The sequence below is a fragment of the Falco peregrinus genome, chromosome 5 (genome assembly GCF_023634155.1).
Source record: "Falco peregrinus isolate bFalPer1 chromosome 5, bFalPer1.pri, whole genome shotgun sequence".
Classification (NCBI taxonomy): Eukaryota; Metazoa; Chordata; class Aves; order Falconiformes; family Falconidae; genus Falco; species Falco peregrinus.
The window spans coordinates 47937984-47963506 of NC_073725.1; the positions used below are offsets into that span (position 1 = coordinate 47937984).

Here is a 25523-nt window from a genome sequence, read left to right on the forward strand (position 1 = left end):
TTTGATGGAGTAATTCACTCTTCCACAGACCAGATGACTAGAAAATCTGGTTACATTTTTCAAACAGTTCTCTTTTGGGATGATCAGGTTACAGCAAATGCATCGGCTATTACGCAAATAAAAATGTACGTAAATTCAAGGGCTTAGGATTTTTAAGGTAGCAATTGTAAGAAATTGCAGAAAATGTGAAAATTATAATATGCATTAGCAGATGGCCACTACAATGGTCAAGACACTGAAGTGCACAACTTATAAGGAGAGGTTGAGGCAATTCTGTTTGTTCAGCCTGGAGAAGAGAAAGCCAAAAGTGGGGATTTAATTGCTGCTTAACTACCTATTAATTAGTTATAGAGAAGATGGAGATAAAGCAGCAGAGACAAACTGCAAGGAAATTCTCATTAGGAAAAAAACTCCTTGAGGGCAGCCAAACACCAGAATGAGTTGTCCAAAGAGCCTGCAAAGACTTCATCCTTGCAGACACTCAAAACCCAACTGGACAAAACTCCAAGCAACCGGATCTAATATTGAAGTTAGTCCTGTTTTAAGCAGGAGATTAGACCACATGAGTTTCAGAAGTTCTTTCTAACCTGAATTGTGCTTTGAATCTATGAAAAATATTGTAACTGGTTACCAAACCAGACACAAGATGACAGGTATATCACAATTTTTGCAAGGGAAAAGAAACAAAATTAATTTCCATTGTGTCAAGTAGTTCTGCCAATATAGGAATATAGCCCACAAATCTTCTATTTCTTATATGGTTATTTTATCTTCACTGGTTGTATCTGGGATGCCAGCCTGCAGCTCGTGAGGTCCTGCAGCTTCACAGTGAAGCCAAGATCTTTGCTAAATTCTTGTTACCAAATACCAGAATAACTTCTCAGCTCTGTATTATGCTGGTTACAGAAGATGCTCCTTGAAGTGTGTGATTTTGTTTGTCTTTCCTTCTGGAATGCATAGAACTCTATTTAATCAATCACAGAAACCACAAGGCTGGAAATTCACTGAGCTGTTTCTGTTCAGACTTCCAGTGATATGCCTGGTGGGGTGAACATTTTGCTTGCATACGCCCAGAAATGGTGACTGCCTCAATGAAAGAAATGTGGAGAATAACAGAATCATAGAATCATTTAGGTTGAAAAAGACCTTTAAGATCAAGTCCACCCATCACCCTACCATTCTTTTTGAATAAAGGGTAACTCTGTAACACACCCTACAGATATGATAAAAAAAGAATGAAATGGGGATGAAATAACAGAACTCAAATCTTTATCAACATGAAGAAATAAAAACTATATGACCATTTCTCTCTCTCTGGGGCATGCTGCAGAAGTGGGGTTGGGCCAAATACGTGGAATAATTCAGGTTTGAACTGACAAGTAATGAAAAATTTAAGAGTTCAATATGTGCAGTAATTTCAAACCTACTCCCAAAAAGACAGGTTTGGGAGGGGTGGGGATTTTTTTGGGGAAAATTCTTGTCTGTAGCCAAATCTGAGTTAAGGATTTTGTCTAACTCCATAGTTATAGTCAACTCAGAGAAACAGGCATGTCTGGATGTCAATTCACTCTATTCAAAGATAAGTATTCAAGACTGTGGTGCTTACAGCTGGTCAAATGAATGCCACCCAAATGTTTTTGCCCCAGAATATTGAAAATTAAATATTTACTTTGGAAATAAGGAAATGATTTTGACTTTTTTTTTCTTAAAAAATGGGGTTATTTCTTTAAACAAGAAGGTGTTTTGACAATAAATCAAAATTAAAGAGTTAGCTCTATTTCAGGACAAAGAGGAGCTTCAAAGAATTATTTTGCAGGTTTTTGCTTTTCTCTACAAAGCAGAAAAATTCTGCCTCACTCATTTCCATTCTACAGGTCCATATTGTGGTAGGGTTGAGTCAGTATTTACAGAGCAAGACAAAAAAAACCTTCTTAAGTAGCAAATACGGTTGTTAATAAGCTGAAGAACGTGATTTGTTAATTAGTAGTATTCTCAATCTGTTGCCTTATTTAGCATTTCCTCCAAATGCCTGTGGTTACAAATGTTTCATACATTTTAGGAAAATGATTATCCTCTTGAAACAGAATATGCTGCAGCTTGGTATTTTTATTCCCTGATTTATGATTCTATTTTAAATTTAAGAGTCATCCAGTCAGGAAAAAACAATACTTGAAAGTACAAACACATAACATGGATAAATGCAGTTAAATGCTCAAAGGAAGCTGTTTCAAAGAGCCAAAGGACTGAGAATTATTTAAGCAAGGTATTCCACAAAGAAAGTATGTAAAAAGCAAAACTAAAAACATTAAAGAGCCTAATTCAGATTTTTTCTCTCTCCAAAAATAATGGTAAATCCATAACAAACAGTTCAGCCAGCTCTAGACTCAACTGCGGTCTGATCCAGTTATTATTTTGGTATTTGAAATCAAAAGGAATTTGATGGAAATGTATGATAGATTATTTTCTGCACATTTTTAATTGGGTGACTTCTTCCCTTAAAGGGTTCTAATTTTTCACACATGTCTCCAAACACCCTCTGCCAATATTAAATTCTGCTCAGATGGATTTTCTGTTAAGAGAAAAATTTGGCAGTTACAGCTCTTTGGCTATAATCCAGTAAATCCAGATGGGAGGAGCCAGCAAATGGAAATGTTTTATGTAGATAGTATGTTACTTCTCTGTGAATCCAAATTTACACATTCCTGGAATAAATAAAGTCATGAACTTTCTTTTGGTTCCTTTTTGACTTTACAAAAAGCTACAGTAGCATGGAACCTTCTTCCTAATCTTTGCGGTTCTCTCCCTGCTCTTTAGTTTACCTGGCTGTATTTACTATTGTCGACACATCTCTCCCCCTTTGCCCATCTTACTTTATACAACCTGATCAAGGCATTTTTAGAAATGAAAAGTGATTTGGTCAGATGGCTTAAATTATCCATAGTCTTAGGTAGGATCAATCTTACTAAGTAGGTGAATGCCTTATGAAATTATATCCTCTTTAAATATTCCCTCTTTTAATCTTCTGAAAACGGATTTGAGAGAGAGATAAAGCATTTGTTAAATTTACTTGAAAAATAAAACTCTCAGACTTTGGGTGAATAAACTAGAGACACTCAGTTCAGAAAGAGAACTGGGATTTCCAAGTTTGTAGATGAATATTTAAGTATGCCAATAATGAGCAGCTGAAATAGTACAGTCGAGGAAAGCAAGGCAGCTTTAAAAGGCCCCAAATGGTTACCTTCAGATTCCATGGTTTTATGAGTGATTATTTTCACCACAGATTTAAAAAAGTCCATCTGCTTATTCTAGCCTGCTGAAAAAAGTGACTAGAGGAATGGCTTTTACCATACCACTGACATCTCCTTCATACAACAGTGTCAGAGGGTTTACTGCTAGAAAGCTCCTGTATATAAGTAGAACTAGTTCTTTTACAGGGACAATTGTATGCATGCTTAGGTTATTGAGGACATGTTCATTACAAAAATCTGTATAAGTTATTTCTTCTCCTAATTTTTTTCTTGTTTTTTTTTCTCTCTTCTGCAAGTTTAGGTTTATTGGGGTAATTACAGGGATTAACCATCATTGCCCATTCTAAATGCTCAGACAGGGCTATGGCAGAACTGGAACTTTAATTTTGTATGAAATTCTGTTATTTTGAAACATATCCAGGTTTGGAAGGGGGAAAAAATAGAGTTTGTGAAGTCCATAAAACAGAACATTTCAAAAAAGTAATGTTAATAGGAATATATTGTTTTGTTAAAACAACAAAAAAAAACATTTAGTTTTTTGTTTGTTTTTAAAGAATAAGAGCTCTTCTGAAAGAGGAGTAATAAATACAAAATACACCATTCCAAAACCTCTGCAATGACCCTTAATCAAATATCTTTTTACTAAGTATGAATATTTCCAATGTGAAATATCCACCTTGACATATTCCCACTGACAAATCAGCATTTTTAAAATGGAAAACGCTAATTTAGAAAATGCCTGCCCAGTACTAGGAAAAGATTGAGGAGCTGCTTCAGAGTATTCCTTGGTTACTATTTTCTACTAAATTTTACTAAAAAAAATACCATAAATGTTATATAAGTGTTTTCCACATCTTATACTTGGCATACTTGGCACGTAAGCTAGCAGCACAGTCACCAGAGGGTCACCTGTCTCTATGGGACTGGAAAGACGTCTGCCCTGGAATCATGTCCTGGGCTCCAACCAGAATATCTTAACCTGAGATGCTGTTAGCAGCAGAGTGCTCCTTCCCCACTTTGTGCTTTTTTGTGCCACCTTGGCAGCATAAAAAGGCTGTACAATAGTGGAAAATAGAACTTCAAGTCTCCACCAATTTTCACAATCCTCATTTTCACTCAAGTTCAAATGTTAACAAAGGAGCAGGATATACGACAACAGTGGATGTCTGAAGAGCAAACTTACGCAGTCATTGTCCTCATCAATGAGATGTTTATCTACACACTTTCTCCCTGTCTTTGGCATTATTGCCACTAGGAAATAATAGCTAGGAAACCCTGCAGAAGTACTCTCATTATGGTAGTTCAGTCTCTTTTAGGTTATCTGAACTTTCCCCTTTCATGCTTCTGTATTAGACAATCTGCACACACGCAGCACCATGAACCTCATCCATCCATAGATGCCAGCATTGCTGAGGAGTAGTATTATTCAGTGTTTCCCTCACCGCTTCTAGAACAACATATAACATTTTATGGTTCTTTCATGGCTCAGTTGTGAAGTAATGAAATATAATTATACTCACATTAGACTGGGGAAGGTTATTTGCTCTAGTGAGAATGATTAAGAATGTAGGGAGTCGGACCTGGATGTAAACATAGCTGGTAGGTAGCTGGTATTTACTTACTAGAAAACCAGAGGAGTATTGGAAGAAGATCCAACTCTAATGTAAGAGGATGCAGTTTCCAATAAAGTGAGCTAAATCTGCTTAAGCCAGGCCAAATCTGTGAACATACAAGCAATCCCACCCAAATGTGTTCATTATATAGACCTGTGCAGCACATTTAATGTTCTTTGACTTGTGACATCCTTGTTGTAGGTTCTGGCTTTTTTAATTGGTTTTGGACAGGCTTCAGGATCATGAATTTACAATTATTTGAACACACCAAGATATTTTAGTTGGCTAAAGTGTAAACATTTTGAATGCAATGACAGATAGCTTTAGAGCCTGATTTTCCACTGCCTTGTACCTTACATAGCATAAATTCACTGTAAGATAAAGGTTTCAGAGTGCAGTTTGGTAGCTCACTGCTCATGACTTTCCTATGACATTAAGCTCACTGAGCTTCTAATGACCTTCTGCTGTGTGACTGGTTCTGCTCAGGGTCTTCTCTACCATCACAACAACATGATGGGGTTCAGAGTTAATGCAAATGGTCTCCAGGGATTTTCCCAATCATATATGCTCCCTTGCTTATCTACAACTTCAGTACCCAAACTTTGGAGTCTATCAGTGAAGAAATATTTGTTGCCAAATTCTGCTGTTTCCAGCTTTTTTTTTTCTCTTGTTCCAGCTATCATAGCACTTGGTAGGACCTCAAATAGCTGAAGAAAATGAGAAGCAAAACCAGAGCTTGAAGTACCAACATCTTTTGCCACAAAACTCTACCAATCACAGCTTGTGACCTGTGAGCTCACTCCTCAGTATAAATCTGGCAAATCATTTCAGCATATGCTTAACTTAAAATCTTCAACTACACCCATTTTATTCTAAGTATGACTAGTGCATTCTTTGAGAGTTCTCAAGTACTTCACCGATAAATTCAAGAGGGGCCTAAATAAATGAATTATAAAATACAAGGCAGAAAAGCATTTGTCCTTGATTTGAGGTGCTTTCAACTGTGGGTTTAGAGAATGTGTTTTATCACTATGTAATTTCTGATCTTTGCCTTGACACAGTGTCAGACCTGGGATTATTATGTTTTCATGTTTTGCTACCAGACACAATTCTTTGGCAACAATATCTTCAGGGCTGGGGAAAATACGCGTGAAACTGCATCAGCATTGCAAATGAATTTACAACTATGTCTTTTAAAACATTTTTTGTACCTTCTGCCTTACTACCTACAATATAGCGGCAATATTCTGGATGGCTTTGGAAACGTGTGCAGTGGTGCTCACACAAACTCTGTGTATTCAGAGGCCAGATTTTCAGCTGAATGACACTAACCTCCATTACTGTAGTTGTGAGTTGTAGCTGATGGCCCATGCTGTTTTTCTGTCTAATGTTGCTATCAGAATCATGTTGTAGACAACCATTGAATATGTAAAAGCACTAGCAAAATCAGTTTATACTAAAGACAGTATTTCCATTACACAACACACTGACACTAATGATGTTTTTCATATGAAAGATCACAATACAATCATGCAACAAAGAACAACTGCTAGGTCATCAAACTACTCACCATATCACTCGGTAGTAACAAAAAAGTTGCTTCATAAAATCTGTCTTTCTGCCTTGAAAGCCTTATTTAACCTAAAAGAGATTGGGGGGTTTCATTAGGAGACAAAATATCACTGTTTAGTCTTTTTGTTCCTTCATGAACTCAGTTTGCTGAAAAAGCTCTGAGTTGTACAGAGTGTTACTTGTTTAAATTAGAGCTTTTCTATTCCAATAACCTTATTCTATTTGTCTGAAAAGCTGCTTTAGGCAAGCCAAAATTGGGATCTTTATTTCACACAGATGAGATGTGAGCACACTGGCTTGGAGGAGGATGGGTTCCACATAGCTTTTCTGATTACACAGATGACAAGTAAAACTGCAAATATTTTCATTCCTGCCAACAGAAGTCACTCTAAGGTACAGTTTCACCTTCTACAGTCTTATATCCTTTGAAGTGGATTGCCTATAATTGCCTATAACAAGTGTTTCTATTTCATTTTCTGTGGGGGTTTTTTTGGTTTGTTTTTTTTTTTTTTCCTAGCCCCTCTCATATCTGTTGCTAATGCATTAATGTAGGAGGGAAAATAAATAATGAATAAGCTATTAAACTGCAGGATCCTAGTGAAATATTGCAAGAAACTCAGGCTTTTCCTGGGAGTGCTAACATGATTCATACTGTATGCTTGTATGACATTGGCAGCTATAAGTCTTGGGAGGGATTATTTTAAAAAGGTTGTTCTTTTCACACATCTTCAATAATTTGCAATTGTTGCTCTTCATGGGAAGTCTGTGTTTAAGCACAAGAGTGCTCCAGACAAATTATTATTGCTAGTGGATCATTCAGAACCATTCACTTCCATCTCCTAACTTCAACTGCAATGACTCTGGCTCCAGCTAACGAGACCAAGACACAGCTTCATGTGGAGAATATCACTAGATCTTTGAGTAGTGGACAGAGCTTGCCTATGAAGACAATGGGTCATGGATTTCTGATTCAGTGAGCTCCAATGAAGAAAATCTGAAATCTTTCACAGTTGTAATTTTCCCAAGGTGTTTCGTTTCATGCTTAAATTTATTTAAGTTTTGCATCACTATTAAAAATTAAGCCAAATATAGAATTTACCTGCCACTTCCAAATCCAAAGTAAAAAAACCCCAAACCTTAAAAATATCAGGATTAAACATTTAATGTTTCTGATTCTTCCCCTCCTGTTTCCAACTGAAACAATTAAGAAAACTGATGTTCCCAAACACTCTTGTCCGCTTCAATATAACCTAATGACTTGACTAAGTAGAATAAAATTCTTGTTACTTCAAAGTAGTGCAAATTAGTCCTTCCTCTAAACCCAAGAAGTTCTGCAGCACAAGGACTCCCAGTGGATGGACTGCTCTCATACTATCGCATACAAGCAATCAAATGGTGCACACACTGAAGTAGTTAAAGCTCTAACTGTAGATGTTTGCAAGTAAACACCCTGCTTTCATATATGGCTTTCATAAAAGCTAATGTATGTTAAGACTTTGTGAGCGAACTGCTGAAAGGACTTGTACATTTATTTACATCATTGTTTATATCTTAAAGACTCCCTTAAAGCATTGGAAACACAAGCACACCCATGCAGAACAGCCTCTGTGGAAACAGAAGTTGGAAGGGCATATGGACAAAACAGTAATTGGTAAGCTCAATTACACAAGTGCAAGGACTTAAAACAATGACTGGAACCTGCAGGGTTTTCCATGTGGGAAGAGCCCTGCATGTGAAGGGACTGACACTGATTTTGTTCCATCTCTTTTTTACATATGTTACTCCAGAAGGCAACAGACTACAAACTCACACCACAGTTACATAGCGCACCAAGGCCAGGAAGGCTGAGGAATTCCTTTTATGCCTCTTGCATGTACTTGTATTTCAAAGTCATTAGCATTATAGATGATAGTCTTCATTGTGCCATGGTCACATCACAGGTAAATGACTGTATCACCACCTGCACAGAAGATGTGTACTTTTCTGAAGTCACTGGGGTGTGCTTGAGTGCAGTCCAGTATTGTCAAGGGAAGGTAATACTTCTGGAATACCAGCATTAAGTTCCCCTTAGACACCACAGACTGTGCATATTTGACACCAATCAATCTCAAAATTCTTACAAACAGCAAAATGGGATTGCTAATGGTGATGTTTCTTATTGTTATGGAATTATTATTTTTGTTGTTCTTGTATGTTAAGCATTTAACATTTAAATATCTGCTGTGAGACTGTTAGATGGTATGGAGAGCCCAAGGTGAGGAATAGCATTCAAAATCCCACATATTATTACAGAAGTACTATTTATTTTAATAACTATGAGCTCTATATGAGGACTGTTATATCAAATAACTTGAAGAAAACTCTGTGGCAGACAGACCCAATGCCTTTGTTGAAATCCATACAGTTGTGCCAGTTACCTTCTGAAGGATATTTACCAAGGCTTTGAACTTTTTCTTGATGTTCTTCAGATGGTGTCAGTAGCTGAAAGCTTCATTCACTGTGACCCTGTGCTCCAACACTCCACCAAGTTCAATAGTTTGGATGCAACCTCAGCTGACCAACTACAATGGTCTTGCTGAATTTTATGCACTGACCCCAAACAGAAATGAGATTTTTCCAGATAAGTGTCTCATCACCGAAAGACATGCAAACAAGTAAATAAAAAGCCAGTTGATTTGCACCCAAGAAATACCCAGGAGAATAGAAAACAACTGTAAACCCAGCATGCCAAAGTATCAGATGTATAGTACATAAATTATATAGCTAATCTGACTTTGCACAGTAAGTGGGTTTACTATAGGTTGTGCAGTTCATCTGGGCAACATATGCACAGAAGGTCTAACACTGTGGAAGTACTGCATACTTTGTAGAGCTGATCTGCAATGCACAGTGAATGTGTCTAGGATTTCCAGATATCCAGCAGCCCAGGCAGAGTGGCTGTTCTGGTAAGGCTGCTCCAGACAATTGTCAGCACTCTGAAATTCTGCCCCAACAAAATTACCAGGGAGAAAAAACGACATATTTGGTGAAAGCCAGATGTATGGTGGGTAAGAAAAATACAGAAAAAATCCATTCTTATGTATTACTTTACTTTTGTAAAGTAATTTTGTCTAGTGTTACTGAGCTCGGTATTAATTGCCAAAGCACTCAACATTTGGTTGGTGCTGTTTGATGAAAGCAGCTAATTGGAATGCTTCCTCTGAAGAAATCCATTTACACATGTGGACTCCTTTGTACCTGTGCATATTTAGGTGATATGCTCTGAAACCTGCATAAGGAAAACTCACAGTATGCTGTTTAGATGTAGCATAAATGTAACTAATTGTTCCTGCCTTGCTAAACATTCACTCATAACTTGCAATTCAATTCCATCACCTGAAATAAAATACTTGAGACAACTGTAAACTAAATGTCAGCCCTCTTTCTGGTCAGAGAAGATGCCTTTTCCATTCAACAGAATTAATCAACTTATCTTACTCAAAAAATATTTTTTTCTGGAAAACTCCCAGAGTTGGGTTTTTAAAGCGGTCTTACAGAAATTCAATAGAAAATAATATGGAGTGATTCAAATGGAAAGGATTGAGCAGTGGAATATAAATCCTGATATAAGACTGCAGATGTTTTAAATACAAAGATTTTTAACCCTGATATTCATCCATGTCATACCAATGATATGAACAAGCAGAATCAGTACAAGTACAAACAAGCAGTAAAGTACAAAAAGTGTATTTCTATACTGTGCATGAAACTGAAAACAAATCATATGCTACAGCATAGTTTCTTCAAACATCTTTTTCCGAAGCCAACAGATTCATGGTAATATAATTTAGGTGATGAGCATGCTTGGACAAATGCCATGTGGGCCACAAAGTGTCTACTCCACCAAAAGAAACTGCTGTCCCAACTTATCCCAGCTTCCTTTGCACCTCCCATTTTCATTTTTTCCAGTGCAGTAATTGTAATAGCACTGACATGAGTCAGGACTTACTCCAAAATTCTCCATAGCTCCTTTTAGAAAATACATAGGGGTATATACTAAAAGTATCTTCTGACAAGCAGGAGATCTTTTGGGGATTTTGTTGCTGTTCCTTCTCCCCACCTGCCCTTTCTCTTACCTTTTTTTTTTTTTTTTTTTTTTTTTTGCTTGTGAGACGGATGGTTATTATCAGTTTATTATTACTGGTTTTCCACAGACTTTCTCAAATGTCAAGTGAATCTGATCTGGAGTTCAGGCCCATAATTACACTGGAACGACTCCAGGAACTTGTAAATAAATCGGTGGTGGCTGCAATGGCTGCCAGAGCTCTGTCATTCTGCTCTTCTGAGGGTGGACAGAGGCTTTGGCTCTTTTCTTAAATTCTACACTTGGCCCAGAGTTTTTCACACCTTCTTTTAAAAGACCCTAGGCTTCCTCACTCTAGTTTGGCATAGTCTTGCACAGGAAGAGAAAGCTACTAGCCTGCCACATTGTTGAGTATGTTCATTTAGAAAAGCAGCTGAAATATAGTTTGTTACTTTTTCCCCCTGCTTTCTCCATATGTGGAAACATTGCAGGAACAGACGTATTTCTGTCTCTCTACTCTGGCCTCTTTGTTGACATTAATAGTTTACACTGGGCCCTACAACGAGGCACAATCTTTGTCATAGTGTATCAACTGTGTGGAGCCACCAAGGTCAGTTCCTAAGCTTGGCATGAAAGTCCCTGAAGTGAAGAGATGTCTGGATTCACGATCATGGATTTAAAAGAAGCAGGCACAACATTCATTCACAGACCTGGTTTACTGAAGCCTGAGAAGTTTACTAGTAAATTTTAAATGCTACTTTAAGCCTGTTTCTAATCATATCAATGCATATACAGCACAGCATCTGGTTACAGAATGGAATCTCCACCCAGTGCAGGCTTGAACTTAAAATAATGCTACATACGTTTATCTTCTGATACCCTCAACACTTTTCCCTGAAAAACTTCAAATAAACTACTCAAGCACATCGTGAGAGCTGATTCAGGGTATGTAACTATTCAGAAACCGGTCCTTTCCTTCAGAGTCATCTCCAGTTAGAACCAGTCCCCACATCAGCCACCGAATGGTGCAGACAGCAGTGTAGATCAAAATTTGCATGACTTTATCTACAGTGAGTTTATACCGGAAGGTAAAATAATTCCTAAAATCAGAGGTAATCCCGAGTGCAGACAAGGCTCCAGAGTGCCAACTAGCTCCAAATGTTTTTAAGATGTGAATACTTGTATGCTGCCAACGAGACTGAGATGACCAATTCTTTTCACGCAGGTCACTAAGGCAAGTGAACAGTAACAGTATTTCATCAGTGCTAACCTGGTTCATATTCATACCAGTCACATAAAGGTGAAAGCTGCTGGACTCCTTTATAATAGGTTGAATCATTGTGTCTTCTGCAGAGTACTTTGCAAAACAAAGCAGGATTCTTTGTGGAGTGAAAAACACTGAATTCTTTGCAAAAGAATGTCATTTCTTTCCTATATCCCCCCCCCCCAGGGAGCCCCATTGTTTAAATAAGCATTTGCTTGTGCCCTGAAGTACAGATGTTTTTGACTGCTGTCATAAATCAAACATGCTTGTCTCTAACACATTAAAAAAAGTGGGGAAAATAATCTTTTTAAATGACATGGATTAAGATGGTTGGTCTGACCCAAATTATACTTCTAAAATAATCTTCATTCTTTGCTGGTTCTGGGAACAAAAGATTCACATTTTGCCTTCCTCTCCTTCCTTGGAATTCAAATCAATCTGTTACTCCTTTCTAAATATAAATTTGAAATAATCATGTATCTGGATCATGAATTAAGTTTGCAGGAGCAAAATCTCTGGCAGAAAGTGGCAGGGACTATGCCTAAAGCTAAATCCAGACAGACAAATCAGTTCCGAACCAGGGTGAACACAGAGTTCTCATTAAATGGGTTGCAGGTTTTCAGTTGCAAAAGTTCCATCAATAAACTATTCTGATATTTGAAAACAAATAAGGATAGTATCATGTCAATCACAACAAAAGCAAATTTAACATTTCAGTTACGTTTTCTCCCCTCCACTCACACAATCATCTCAGGCCTGTGTTACAGGGGATTTTTAAAAGGATCAGAATTCCATTGCTAAACTTTGGCAATTCTAGTGGCAGGTTTTTTATTTCCTTAAGGGAAGGCTTTTGATAGTTTCAAATAGGGATGTTGGACAACAGGAAAAATTGTGTTTAAACGCAGCAGTATAAAACCATATTTTCAAGGTCATTTTTTTAATCCAATATTTTTAACCTTGCTATGGTTTATGTTTGACCTCCTTCCTATGCTAGCTTTCCTCCTCTCCCTGGAAGACCATGTCTATACTTTCTATTTGATGTGGGTTTCATGTATCTGCACAAAGTAATTCATAACCCCTAGGCAAAAGGCATGTGCCCACACCACATCATTATCCTGCAATTAAGAAACTTCTGCTGCCGCAAAGCTATAAAGCTCAGCAATGTTTCAAGCTAGGCCCTCAATGTTCAATTCTGAGCTCATCTAGAGCTGAAAGCTGCTACAGTGCTGCAAAGATACTTCGTAGTGCACCTTGTGAAATACTTGCTGGGTGTTGATTTGAAAGTTGTTAGGTTTGCCTCATCTTAGCATGTTTCCCACACCTTAAGATTTTCTTCTGTTTCTCTGCACAGTCTGCACACAGATGCAGAAAAGAAGATAGCTCTGCTCTTGCATATGCAACTGAATGCAACAGAAGCATGTATTCTTTTCAGTTCCGTGTGTTCTCTACCTAAGTTCTCAGGTTTAACATTCTTCAAATGATTCCCCCTTTGGTAATTCTCTATGTGGTGTGTGCTGTGGTCATGTTTCAGGTCGCTTTGTAAGATCTGATCAAGTGAAGCAGGGCTTGAATTCACCTTGTAATTCACTTAGAAAAAATACTTGTCTAAAGTAAAAGATGAAAGAGAAAGGACAATTCTATCTTCTGGGCTATTTAACACCAGAAAATTTGAATGCTCTGTTTCCCTTTTACTGTGTGGACAAATATACCTTTGCTGTACTGCTGAGGTGAGGTCTACAACATCATAATTGCATTTCCTCTATCTTCCTAATGGTTCCTTGATTTTAAACAAGTGCATCGGGGGGGGGTGGGGGATGACACGACACGACAACGGATGACGGGGGGGAAGTTTCTCACTTTAAATAAAAAGATAAAAAGTGGTGATGACTTTCTGCTCCCCCAGGCTCCTACCCCATGTTGTCCCAGCAGTAGGGGGAAAGCAGGACACTCATCGAATTGTTCCTCTAGACAGCCTTCACCCCAAGCTCTTCCCATGATCTGCTCCCGTCCAGCAGCAGCAAACTCTGCAACGTGGTTGAGATCACTTGGAAAGGTTGAGCAAGTTAATAGAGACCAAAGTCCCATGTCTGAGAAACACCGTCCAGAAATGTTGCTAATGCAGGAACCATCCACATAGTTACGTTAAAACAGGAGTAATGTTGTTGAGCCCTGCCTAGCTCCTTCCCTGCACTGGAGCTCTCTCGTTGGGCCTGTTCCCCTTTAAATAAATATTAATTTGGCCAAGCACGGTGAAAGGGACCCAAAAACCTCCCACCACACTTCAACACGTTGGCCAGAGGGGCCAGGGCAGCTCGATGAAGCGGCAGGCCCTGGTTCAGGTGGTGGGTACCCTCACACCTGCGTGAGGAAGGGCTCCTCACACCCCGTGCCCCCGAGGCCAGCCTGCCACCCACCTGACCCCCAAGGTACAGAGGCACTGGGACACTAAACCTGGGCACCCACCACCCACGGCATTCACCTGCCATAACCCCGCGGGGCTCGCTGGGGACAGGCTCCCCGAGGCCGGCGCGGAGGGCGCCTGAGGCAGGACCCAACGCTTCCATTTCCTCCGCGGCCCGGCGGGACGAGGTTGATCTGGTGCCGCCGCGTTACCTCAGTCTCCCCTTACAGGCTTCGCCCCGGCGGCCGCTACCTTCGCCAGGGCCCCTCGGCAGGTGGCTCCGCCCGGGCGACACTCGCCTCTCGCGTCGCCGCCGGCGCAGGTCACCCACGGCGGCCCGGCCACGCGCCCCTCGCCCCGCCTCGCCCCCCGCCACGCCGGGCGCGGCCCCTTTAAGGAGTGGAGCAGCGCCTCCAGGAGGCGCGCGGAAGCGGGGCGAGCCGGGCGGGGGGCGCGGGGGCGGGGCCGGCGCGAGGGGCGCGTCCCGCCCCCCCCCCCCCCCGCGCCCGCCCCGTCCCGCGTGGGGCCGTGTGGCGCTGCGCGGCCGCTGCTCCCCGCGCGCCCGGCCGGGGTCGGGCACGTCCGCTCCCGCCGGGGCACTGAGGCGAGGGGCGCTGCCCCGCCGAGCCGAGGAGGCGGCCCCCTGCGGCGGGGGGCCGCGCCGCTTCCCCCGCCCCACTCCACCCCGCCGGCCGGTCGGAGGGACGGGTGGACGGACGGACGGGCGGGCGGGCGGAGGCCGCCTGAGGCTGTGGCTGCCCCCGAGACGCCGGCTGTGAGGTGAGTGGCGGCGGCCGCGCTCGCCGCCCCCTCCTCGCGGGAGGGAGACCCCCGCGGGGCCGGGGGCGCTGCCCCGGGTCACGGCCGCCGCCTGTGACGGGGCGCCGCGGGCTCCTTGCTCGCCCGGGGAGAGGCTTTCCTCGCGAAGGTGCTGCACGAAACTCCCCCGCTTCCTCCCGCCCGGGGCTGAGCTGTCACCCCGGGTGCGGGCTTTCTCCTCAGCGCAGCACCATGTGGAGGAAGAAGGGCTTGCGCCCTGCCCGCGCTCCCCGCCGCGGTTTCCCGCACGGGCTGCGGGAGCACCTGCTGCCGGGCAGAGCGCGGCGGCCGAGCGCTTGTCCTCCGCCCCGGGTACGGCGGCGGGGTGCCGTGCGGGGTATCCCCGGCGCTGGCGGGAGCAGTGAGCCGGAGGCGCGGCAGAGGGTGCTCTGCCATTGCCGCGCTCGGCGCTCGGGCTGCTTTGCGCTGGGCCTGAGAATTTTTTGAAGGAGTTTTGTCTCTTCTTTCAGCTGGCAAAAAAGGCATAGGCGGCAGCAGCAGCGTGCACGTGTGGTGTAAAGAAAGGCGCTTTATGATGCTGGTTGGTTGCAGCACAGTGGGATACTGGGAAAGGCTGACAAAATCAACAGGGTACTTGTTTACTGATGCACGGAACCTCCTTGGCCTAGAGCCCAATAGCTCTGTTGGAGAGGTTGAGTACTTACCTTCGTTGGCTTAAATGGGTCAGCAGTGGGATTGCAGTTCGGCCTGACTTGTCCGAACTCCAGAAAGCAATGATATGTTTAGAAAGGGGGGAAACAATGAAGTATTGTGATTAACAGGGAAAAAATCAGTAGGGTGTGCTGATAGTTATGCGTGCAGTGCTTGTAGGGTTTAACGTACAGCATGGACACCCAATGCTGCAAAGCTGACTACTTAATGATACCTTTGGATCCACTTTACTAATAAGGCTTCTTAAAGTCTGCACATGATTGTGGATTATGACTCTCTTAAGAGAGACTTAAGCGATCTTGCAAAGACTGAGTGTACTCGAGTTTGTTATTTGGCAGTGGGTAGCAGCATGAGGTCTGGGAAGCAAATAGGAAGTAAAAATTATTCATTTAGTTTTGATGTTGTTCTGGGTCTTTGACAGTTGTTAGTGTCATCATAGACTGATCTTAGCTCAGATAGTTTCTCATGTGCTGAAAGACAGTACTCCTAACCCAGTAGATGTGTAGTTCTTCTGGATGTGCAGACAGTCCCTGTAATAGCGTATGGAAAATGTTCTGAATTAGTCTGGTTATTTTTATTGTGGCAAGTATGTTTCTTTAAGAGTAAACTAAACTGTATCACACTGAAAAATGTTCTCAGCCTGCAATTATCTTAATCTCTTGTGTTCAAAATGAAAAAAAGCCATTGAAAATGGAAACCTCTCTACTGATTCACGTGGCTAATGAGGTTTATGACAACAGATCCTTATGCAGTGTTACTACTTTGAGGTGTCATGACCTCTGGCCCAAAAGTGCAGTTCAAGATGAGGATGGGCTGTCCTCTGGCTCTGCAGGCTGCCCTGTGTAACCAACAGTGGTAGAGGTCCAGCCTGTGTTTTCAGAGAAACAGTCCTGGTTTCTTGGTAGTCTGCATCAAGCCTCCATAAGACAGAGGTGCCTTTTGTGGAGACAAGAGGAGGGAATAGTGGTAATTTGCTCAGCTCTTGAAACTCGGGTCTGACAGCTGTTCCTGCCACGAGTTCTTCCCTGGTGGGACATTCAGGGGCTTGACATGTCATCCTGTTTTTCTGCGCCTCTTGAGGCCTCAAAAAAAGGGTATTGGTTTGGTCCTTAAATGCATCTGGCTGTAGGTAACAGCATGGTGAGATGCAGTAGTTTGCTTTTTTTCAGTTCTGTTTTGCTTACCTGTCTCAAGACTACTTTGGATGTTATAGTATTGAGATGCATTCAAAATTTTTCTTTCCTACCCTGATAGGAAACACACTTCAGCTTTCACTTTAAAGTAGTTGAGTGTTAATTATAAGACTTAAAGAGCTGTATCCTAGTGTGGACATGCGTGCCTGTAAGTTTATCTGACTATGATATCATTATTAACCTCTCTGATACAGGCAGGACCAAACTGTCTGCGCTGTGTAGGAACTTTAGAAATCACCACAGGAAAATCATGGGCTTTTCAGCAGTAAAGTTCTGAACAAAATTCCTGTCTTCAGGTGAGTGTTAGCTCCTGCTTAGGTGCAGCCTGACTGTATTCCCCCTGGGGGAATCATTTTACTCTCTTTGTTTCCCTAGAAAATTTATAGTTCCCAACTGCACTGCTTGGTTCTGTGTGGATGCAAACCATGCTGACTCATATGCTGAACTGTTGCAGCCTTGCTCCATGTAAACACAAGCACACTTCCAAAACATTTAATTTGTAATGTCCTCTGTGGAGAGCTATCCCACAGCTCCTGGCCTAATTCCCAGAAGCAGCAGATTCTGGGGTACTGGGAGTTTCAAAGGCCATTGGTGCCCAGCAGGATAACTGTCTGAACTAGCTTAGTGTAGTTTATCCTGGCACTGGGACAGTTCAAACTGAACAGGTATTTAATCTTGCTTAAAGCAAGTCTGCTTTGAACAATACTTGGTATGTGTATAAATGATCTGGAGCCTGTTGGGACATGGCTGTCAGGAGATCTACATGGTAGGGAAATCTTTGTCATGGCAAGTAAACTTTGGTGTAGATGTACCTCCTAACAATTTTTTTTAAAAAAACCTATCTGTGTGCAGTTATAGTAAAATCAGGAATAAGCTATTAAAAGATTTGTTTTCTTAGTTCCTCTGTGGCAAATAACAGCAGTAATTGTTCTGTGAAAGAGCTGAGTTTATATCCACATATAAAATGCTTGTTAAAAAGAACTTCTCAAACATGGAAACTCACTCTCCCATTCATGCCCACAAGCATCCTATTAGGTCTTTTAATTGAAAATAAATATGATTTGACTACAAAGAATGATTTCCAAGTACAGTTATTTAGTCTGTACCTGGTAAGTACAGCAGTAGAATTTTAAGATAAATGCCTTCTCCTTTAAAGCAGTAATTAGTTTAGTGGAGACTAACTGATGAGGAACTGGAATTCCTTAGTTTTTGTGGTTTTTTAATTTTATTTGGTTTGGTTTTTGTTTTATTTATTATTGTGATCTAGGTTGAAAGAGTAATCAGCTATGGTAAGTATGGAGAGTAATTTGGGAGAGGTTCAGTGCAGCTTATGGGTGATCTAGATCATTTACATCTCACTTGCTAATGTAGGTTGGCTGTCAGTGCACTACCTGTAATTGTTAAAAATCATCTGTTTGCTGAACCGTGCTAAGCTTTGCTGATGTCATAACTTATTCCAATATCCTGCACTTATTTCAGGTTTCCATTCTTACTTTTTTTTTTCTTTTGGGAACAAGACTTCAGAGGCACTGGAGTAGTGGAATGTGCTCAAAGCTGGATCTGAGTACCAGAACTGGTTCAGAACTCTGGAGGAAAAAGCTCCTGGTGCAGGTGGGACTCTATAGCGCATATTGAGGTCCCTTGGGGATACAAGCCATTGCTCCCTCTGCCACAACATGGCAGCACTTGCAGATGCTCCTAGCGAGCACTGTATCAGTGCAACTGGAAGAGCATATCTGTGCTCTTACCTTTACAGATGGTAGGGCTTGAAGGTAGCATGCCTGTTACTGCTTCACCTGCAGGAAGGGCACTTAGAGTAATAGTATTTTGGTATCAGAAGCATCTTTTCCCAAAGTGTGATTCAAGGCCCTACTTATTTTCCTTCTTTATTCAGTATGTATATTCTATTTATATGGGGAATTTCTTAAAAATATGGCTTAATTCACAAATGGATTTCACTAGAAAGTCTTTATCAAAAGTGTGAAATTGAAGTTTACATATGTGGCATTTTGTTGCTGAGTGATCATTGACAGAGTACTGTTAATTACAACATGGAATCTTACAACCTGTATTTCAAAATCTTCCTTTCTGTGATGGCTATTGGCATTTTTCTTTGTAAAAGCAAAGGATGTTAAAAACTGTGCTTGCATCTGTTATTTTTGCTATGACAGCTGTCTTTGTCCAGTTTTAACTTACCATTTTCTGAATAGCTCTTAACTGGGATTGTAGCATTAATGGCTATGTACAGGGGAAGTAGAAGAGGAAATCTCCCAATGCCATCTCCTTCTTTCCGTCAAAATATGTTTCTTTCATGTTACACTACTTTTAATCAAGATGCAGTGAGTGGAAACATTAAATTACTAACTCTGTTTTGGTGCCTAGCATAATTAGGAGTGGTACAGTTATGGTATAAAGGAGTAGCCAGTTTGTTAGTACTATTTAATCATGGTTTGTCTTGAGCAAGACAGATGGTAGCACTGATACTGTGCTTCTGAGACTTGAAAACTGGGAAGATCGCTTGAAATAAGGTGATGCAATTTTTGTGCAAAGTCATGTACAAAATCGTGTTGTCTTCAGATGGCAATTGTGAAACAAGCAAGTGCTCCTTGCAACATGCTATCAGTCATTACACAAGCAGCAGCAAGTAAGGACTGTCCCTCTGTCTCGATGTAAGCAGTGGGATGTATCGTCTTCCGGTGCCAACTTACTTTTACACCAATATGCAACACTAGTGTAAAAGAACTGTAAAATAACCTGTGTTTATTCAAACACTCTTTCTGGCACACTGAATGTATTTGTCTGAAGTTGATAGCTAACTTCTGTGTAGTCAGCGTCTATATTAAGTGTTTGTATATGGCTGTCTTCCTGACACTAGCTGGAGAATACTGTCATGAGAGAAGGGGATTTTTATATGTTAGATGGCAACCTGTTGGACTGAATAATGCATTGTTGGAAACTGTTGGTGGTAAAGTAACAGCAGTTTGGAAAGCTCTATGACCCTAATCCAGACCTGTTTTAAAGGGTAACTTCTAATACAGAATCTAGTACAGTTTAGTCCAGTTGGAGGGCCAGCTGTCTATTTTGGAAATCAAAGTGCTGCCTTTTAAGATGAAAGCCATATTTCTGTGAATATGAACTCTTTTGTATCTGCTTACTGTGCCTTGTCTGAGGGAAGGAGCAGCTGTAGTGCATTCGCCAGACCTGCATTTGGCTGTTGCTGCCATTGTGTTGTGTGTAAACATGTACCATTATTTTGGATCACATAGCAGCCTGTTCAAAAGGGTCTCACATTCCCCAGCTGTTCCGCAACTTTTCCATCTCTGAGCTTGCCAGCTGCTTAATACAGGCAACTGTAGCTGCATGTGTTTCTCTGGTGTTAAGTATTAGTGTAGATAAAATTGACTTCTTGTTAAATGCTTGATGCTGTGAGCTTCTCTCCTGCTTCTAATGGGCTTAAACAAAAAGTAGGCTGTTCTTACTGTATCAGAGTTGTTAGAAGTTTTCTTTGCCACTATTTGGACAGATTTGCTTAAAAATCTTACTGTTTTTAGATTTGGCACAAATATGAAATACAATTGTGTTTACTTATATATGTATATCCACAGTGTGTGATAGTAATTAATCCAAAAGAACTGGGGTATGAAAAGGCACCTCTTAAAACCATATCAACAGCTCTTTTGTTTCCCCACTTCTCTGAAAAACGTTCAGTTTAACAAGGCATCCTCTGCTCTCTGGTCAGCCAACTCTTTCATTTACGAATTCTTGCAATAAGTTTTATTTCAGTGGCAGCACTGCTCAGATCAGATGTTGAGGAAAGAACAGGGGCTCTGAAATGCCTCGTATCTGTAGAGAGTGCTCAGACCTGCTGAAGGACCATAGGCTGAGCCCTGCCTTCTAGATTTTTCCATCCAGCCTGCTGCCCCTGCCATGAAAGGGATAGGAAACATCCGGGAAATGTTTTGTGTGGCTGAACTCCTTTTTGTAGCAGTGAATCTGGAAGTACCTCCCTGGAGATACAGAAGTTGAGTCAGACTATCTGCGTATGGTGAACTTCAATGAAAGTTTTGAAGAGAGTAAATTCAAGCACTTTTGGAAAAGGGGGGTAATTCTCTTAATGACTAAAGTTAGTCTTCTAAACACTTAATGTGTTCTACAATGTTAGTTTGAAACTCTGGGTGAGAAGGAACATATACTTGCTGCAAGAGATTGTTAAAGATAGTGACAGAGCTAAGTTTTCAGAGGCTTGAGGTGGTTTTATTAACTAGTAGTCCATGCTTCCGTGTAAGGGGATAAATCAGGCATTTTCTTGAAAACATATTTAATGCAGTTTATAGTTGAAGAATATAATTTGAATTTTCCTGGCTTTATGAATCGTTTTATGATGAAGGAGAGTGGAAAGGAATGACTTGTGCATTTTTGCTGTTAACAGCAGAAAAGGCTGCCTCTGCTCCAGGCTCCTAGTTACCCATTATAAGTAGTCTGGAAAATCCTACTATTCAGAGAGGAAATTTTCAGGTGACTGTAGATACATTTCTTCCCCCCTCCCCCCCTTTTTCTTTTTCCTTTCACCAGGCCTACTCTATCCTGGCTGCTTGTAGCTTTCATGTTCATGTTAAATATCAACACTACCTAAATTATGCTAATGAGAGGATGACTCTGGCTTAGTAATAGAGCCTTGCCCTGTAAAAACAAAACAGAAACATAAAAAGAAGTTTTTTGGTTTAAGGTAGCATAATTCAGGATCTGGTTATCATATCTCCAAATAGCTGAGAGTTTGAACTTTTCCATTCTAATGCTAGCGTCTGAAAAGAACTTGAAATACTTTCTTTGGATAGATGCTTGCTCTTGTCTTCTGCAAAATTACTCTTTCAGACTCAGTGTTGGAGTGCTAAATCAGTATTTGTGAAATCATAGCAGAAATACAGGCTTATAGTTTGAAGTGATCATATCAGATACAGTTATGTTAGCTGAAGCAAAGTAACGGATATTAGCTTAAAATGTATAGTTAATACAGAAAATGTAGAAATGAATATGTAGTCTGGATTTACTAACTATATGTATGAACAGTTATTTGGAAAACAGGTAACAGGCGTTCTCATCCAGAATAGCACACTGTTCGTGCTTCAAAAATAGAGGAAGACAACTGAGTGTGATACTGAGGGCAGGAAAGAAGGTGGGGAACGGAGGAGGAACATTTGTCACAGAGAAGGTCAGGGAGCATGTCTTAATTTTTTTTCTCTCTTTTTTTTTTTTTTTTTTTTTTTTTAGTGCTGCTGATTTATTCATAAACCCCTTTGGGGTGAGTCTAGGGAATGAACATAGAGGAGATTTGGAGGAGTGGAATTTGAGAAGTACGAAAGTAAGGAAGTGTTGGTTTGTCCTCACTAGAGCAGAGGGGGAAGACAGTATGTGATTAAGAAGGTGTTCAGTTATTAAAGGCTTTAGGAGAAACAATTTTCTCATGGAAGGTGGTGGGAAGTCATGTGATAAGACTTAAACAGCAGTAAATTGCTAAACATGTTTAAAAGCAGTGGGGGGAAAAAGAAGGGATTACCCCTTCACCCACCTCCAGAACCTGTTCTTGACTAAGGTGGTGAAAGTTCTAGAAAGGCATAATAATAGAGCATTGGAGAAAGCTTTTTGTTAAGGTTTTTTTCTTTCTTATAAATGAAAGGTTCTTCCAATGTTGTTGGCTTAAATTTGCTTCAACCCCTACAGGGGAAAATATTTATTTCAAAGTTTCCTCTAAACTTAAATTGGCTTCCCAACCAATTTAAAGACATGTCTGTCTATGTAATGCCTTCCAAATCCAGGAAAGCTGACAACTGTAAGGCTTAGCAGAGGAGAAGACCTTGTGAATTGCGCAGGGATTTCCAGCAGCAGGGAAACTGCTGTTCTGAAAACATAACTTGAATTAATCTCTTCAACCTTTGTTTCCTTTTGCTGTTGTTAATGATTTCCTTTGCACAGCTAATGATAAACGCTGCTTTGCCTGCCTCACTTCACTGACTCTTTCACTGCTCTCTGAAACTAAAAATTACTGTTTGTGTTAAAGACAGAAGTAGTGCAGCAGCAGGTAGAACTGCTTCCTCGAGTCACAGGTTGATGTGTGATGAGAGTTGTCATCTCTTAACTTCATCAATTCTCTCCAGGGCAGTCCTTGCAGCTCTTACCATGGGTTGTCCTGCACACTGGTGAGCTTGGGTGTCTGTTATCATACAGGTTGTGTGGTTCATGGCTCAGCACTGTATATAGCTGGTGCATGGCACCCCAGAGCCTACTTACACTCAATTGTCTCTATCACTGGAAAGATTCAAAGGTTTGAAAGAAACTTACTTAAGCAAAAGTTACAATAATGAACAAAATCACAAAAAGAAAACAAAGTGTATTTACTGAGGTAATGTCTATCAGTAAGGCTCTGGCTTGCTTAGGCTGCTGCTGTTAGGGTGCCTGTTATAGTTCCTTGTGTTCTTGATGCTTTTGCCTTGTTTGTGTGCTGCATGTGAGGCTGTACTCTCACCTGTAATCAGCATCAGCGTTTAGGTGTTAACTACTAAGAAGCAGTTGTTTCTTCTTCTCCTACTTTTATTTCACAAAGGCTGCATAGCTTACGTGTTGTTGATTAGACCACACTGTTGGCTTTAGGCTTGAATTACTTATTTATTCTGTCACTTGTGGTATAAAGCATATACTGTGACAAATGTTACTTCAAAGGAGTTTGTACAAAACTTGACCCTTGCAAAGCTCAGAGAGTAAAGACTCTCCAGAACTCTGTAAACACCCTGACTGTGAGATTGCACCAGACCTCTGCTGGATGCTCTGCCCAGTGCCTGTCCATTTCCTTCCTGTTACATTGTAGAGTGCCAGTAGTTGACAGACAAAGGATTTGTTTTTTTCTTAAATACACTTGTTTGTCTTGTCTCCATAATATTTGGTGCATGCCTGACTTTACAACTTGCATGCAAATGCCTATTTTTGTATTGTTTTTGTGGGTTGGCAACAAAGTTGTTATGGCTTCCTACTGCAAGCAAAATCCTGGAGTATGGAAATAAGTTGTTTATATGGATTCCTGTTATGGAATGCAAGTTTAATTTTTCTAGCTTGAAATTAAATTACCTTTAATAAAATGAACTTTGAATTTAAGTAGTACTGAACCCAGCTTAAACAACTTTCTAAGTCTTAAATTAATAAAAGCTAACTATAGCATAACTAACTACTGCTAGCTATCCATTTCAAGTTCTTAAAACTTGTGGTTTAAGAGGGGAATGCTCAGCTAATACTTCTGTAATAAAATTCATGTCTGAAATGCATTGTGTAGCGTACCCTGCTGGGATAGTACAGCCACAGACAACCTGAAGGGATTTGTGTGGGCAGGGAGATGGCAGATGAAACGTTCCAGGTGAGATATAAATTTCCATTCCCTGGTTTGGGAACCTAATCTGCCTTCCAATAGGGAGTTAGGGAGCTCCGAAAAAGAAGTTACTAGTGATTTTGTTTCATCTGACCTACTATTGGAGTCTTGACCTTGCAGCCTTTTAAAATAAGTCTTTAAAGAAGTATTTGGTTGGACATACTCTTTCTGGGCTCCCAGGAGGTGCTTGCCAGCAACAAGCTGCTGAAATCAAAAGCAAAACCCCAAAACGCTTATATATGTGTGTGAAGTAAGGAAATTGAGGACCAAAGTGGTTTTGTGCTGAACTTCAGCCTGCCCAAAATATCCTTCCAAATGCAATAGAGAGGGAACACCTTAAATACTGTTTTCGAGATTTATAATTTCTTGTGAAATTCCTAGAGTAACATACAAATGTGCTTTCATGATGCAGTTGCAATGTCCTTCCAATAAAACAAATGCTACTTCAGTAAATGTTTCTCACATAGACTGACATGAGAGCTTATAATCATGCCAGTCCGTGCTGAAACAAAGCAAGTAATCTTCATGCTACAGAAGTTAGTTTCTTAAGGAAACCCTGAAAAAAAAACTTTCCATGAACATGTTGGTATGAATTGGCATTCTTTCTTGCACAGGAAACCACAAATTCTTATTGTGGAAAACTTCTGACTCTTGTAAAGCAGTCATTAGTTTTGTGTATTAAAGTTGTTCAGAATGTTCTAGGTTTTTTTGGTGTGGCCTCTAAAGAGCTGCTGTAAGAAATGTTACTCTTGATAAAGGAAAGATCACTTGCTCAAATGTTTCCAGTCACTTGTATTCTCAGTGCGTGTTACTGGAGCTTGGATACTTGTCAAATACCTACAAGCCTAAGACCATCTTTATTTATCAATTATTTTTACCCCCTCTAGTCTCCAAGTATGACGGTTATAGCAATTGAATATGATCCCTGTATTAAATACAGCAATGTGTTTGAGTTTTGTTAAGGTTTCTGAAACTGATGTACTTGAAATTGCCTGTGGTGGTTAGGTAGCTCCTGGATCAGCGCCATTCAGTGCACAGATATGCACACACATACATACATGTGTTTGTGCGTGCTTCATGGCAACACTTGGCCAACACTGGAACACTGGTGTGCAATGTTAACGTGACTTGCATACCAGTAGTGTGTGCTGTGTATACCAGAGGCTGGGAGCTTCAGGTTCAGGTGACTCAACCTGACTGGTCTTCTTTCTCTCCCCCCCTCTAATTATTATTTTTTTTTTTTTAAGAAAATGCCTATTCTGGATTT

At 40.7% G+C, this 25523-nt stretch overlaps 1 protein-coding gene and 1 long non-coding RNA gene across 6 annotated transcripts in view; one reads left to right on the plus strand and one right to left on the minus strand.

The window, feature by feature from the left end:
• The window catches only part of LOC114011203 (uncharacterized), a 57808-nt gene extending 43208 nt beyond the window's left edge, over positions 1-14600 (minus strand). For both annotated transcript variants that reach the window (XR_008747523.1, XR_008747522.1), the window contains exons 1-2: positions 13672-14600; positions 6425-6502 (exon numbers count right to left, since the gene is read on the minus strand). This is a non-coding gene — a long non-coding RNA (uncharacterized LOC114011203). The remainder of the gene's footprint in view (positions 1-6424; positions 6503-13671) is intronic.
• A 164-nt stretch (positions 14601-14764) lies between these two features.
• The window catches only part of SVIL (supervillin), a 142487-nt gene continuing 131728 nt past the window's right edge, over positions 14765-25523 (plus strand). For 2 of the 4 annotated variants that reach the window (XM_055806456.1, XM_055806459.1), the window contains exon 1: positions 14799-14941. The gene's annotated coding sequence lies outside the window, so the exon portion shown is untranslated. Of the gene's footprint in view, positions 14942-18383; positions 18457-25523 lie in introns of those variants that run through there. The other 2 variants (XM_055806458.1, XM_027781727.2) reach the window with 2 other exon arrangements.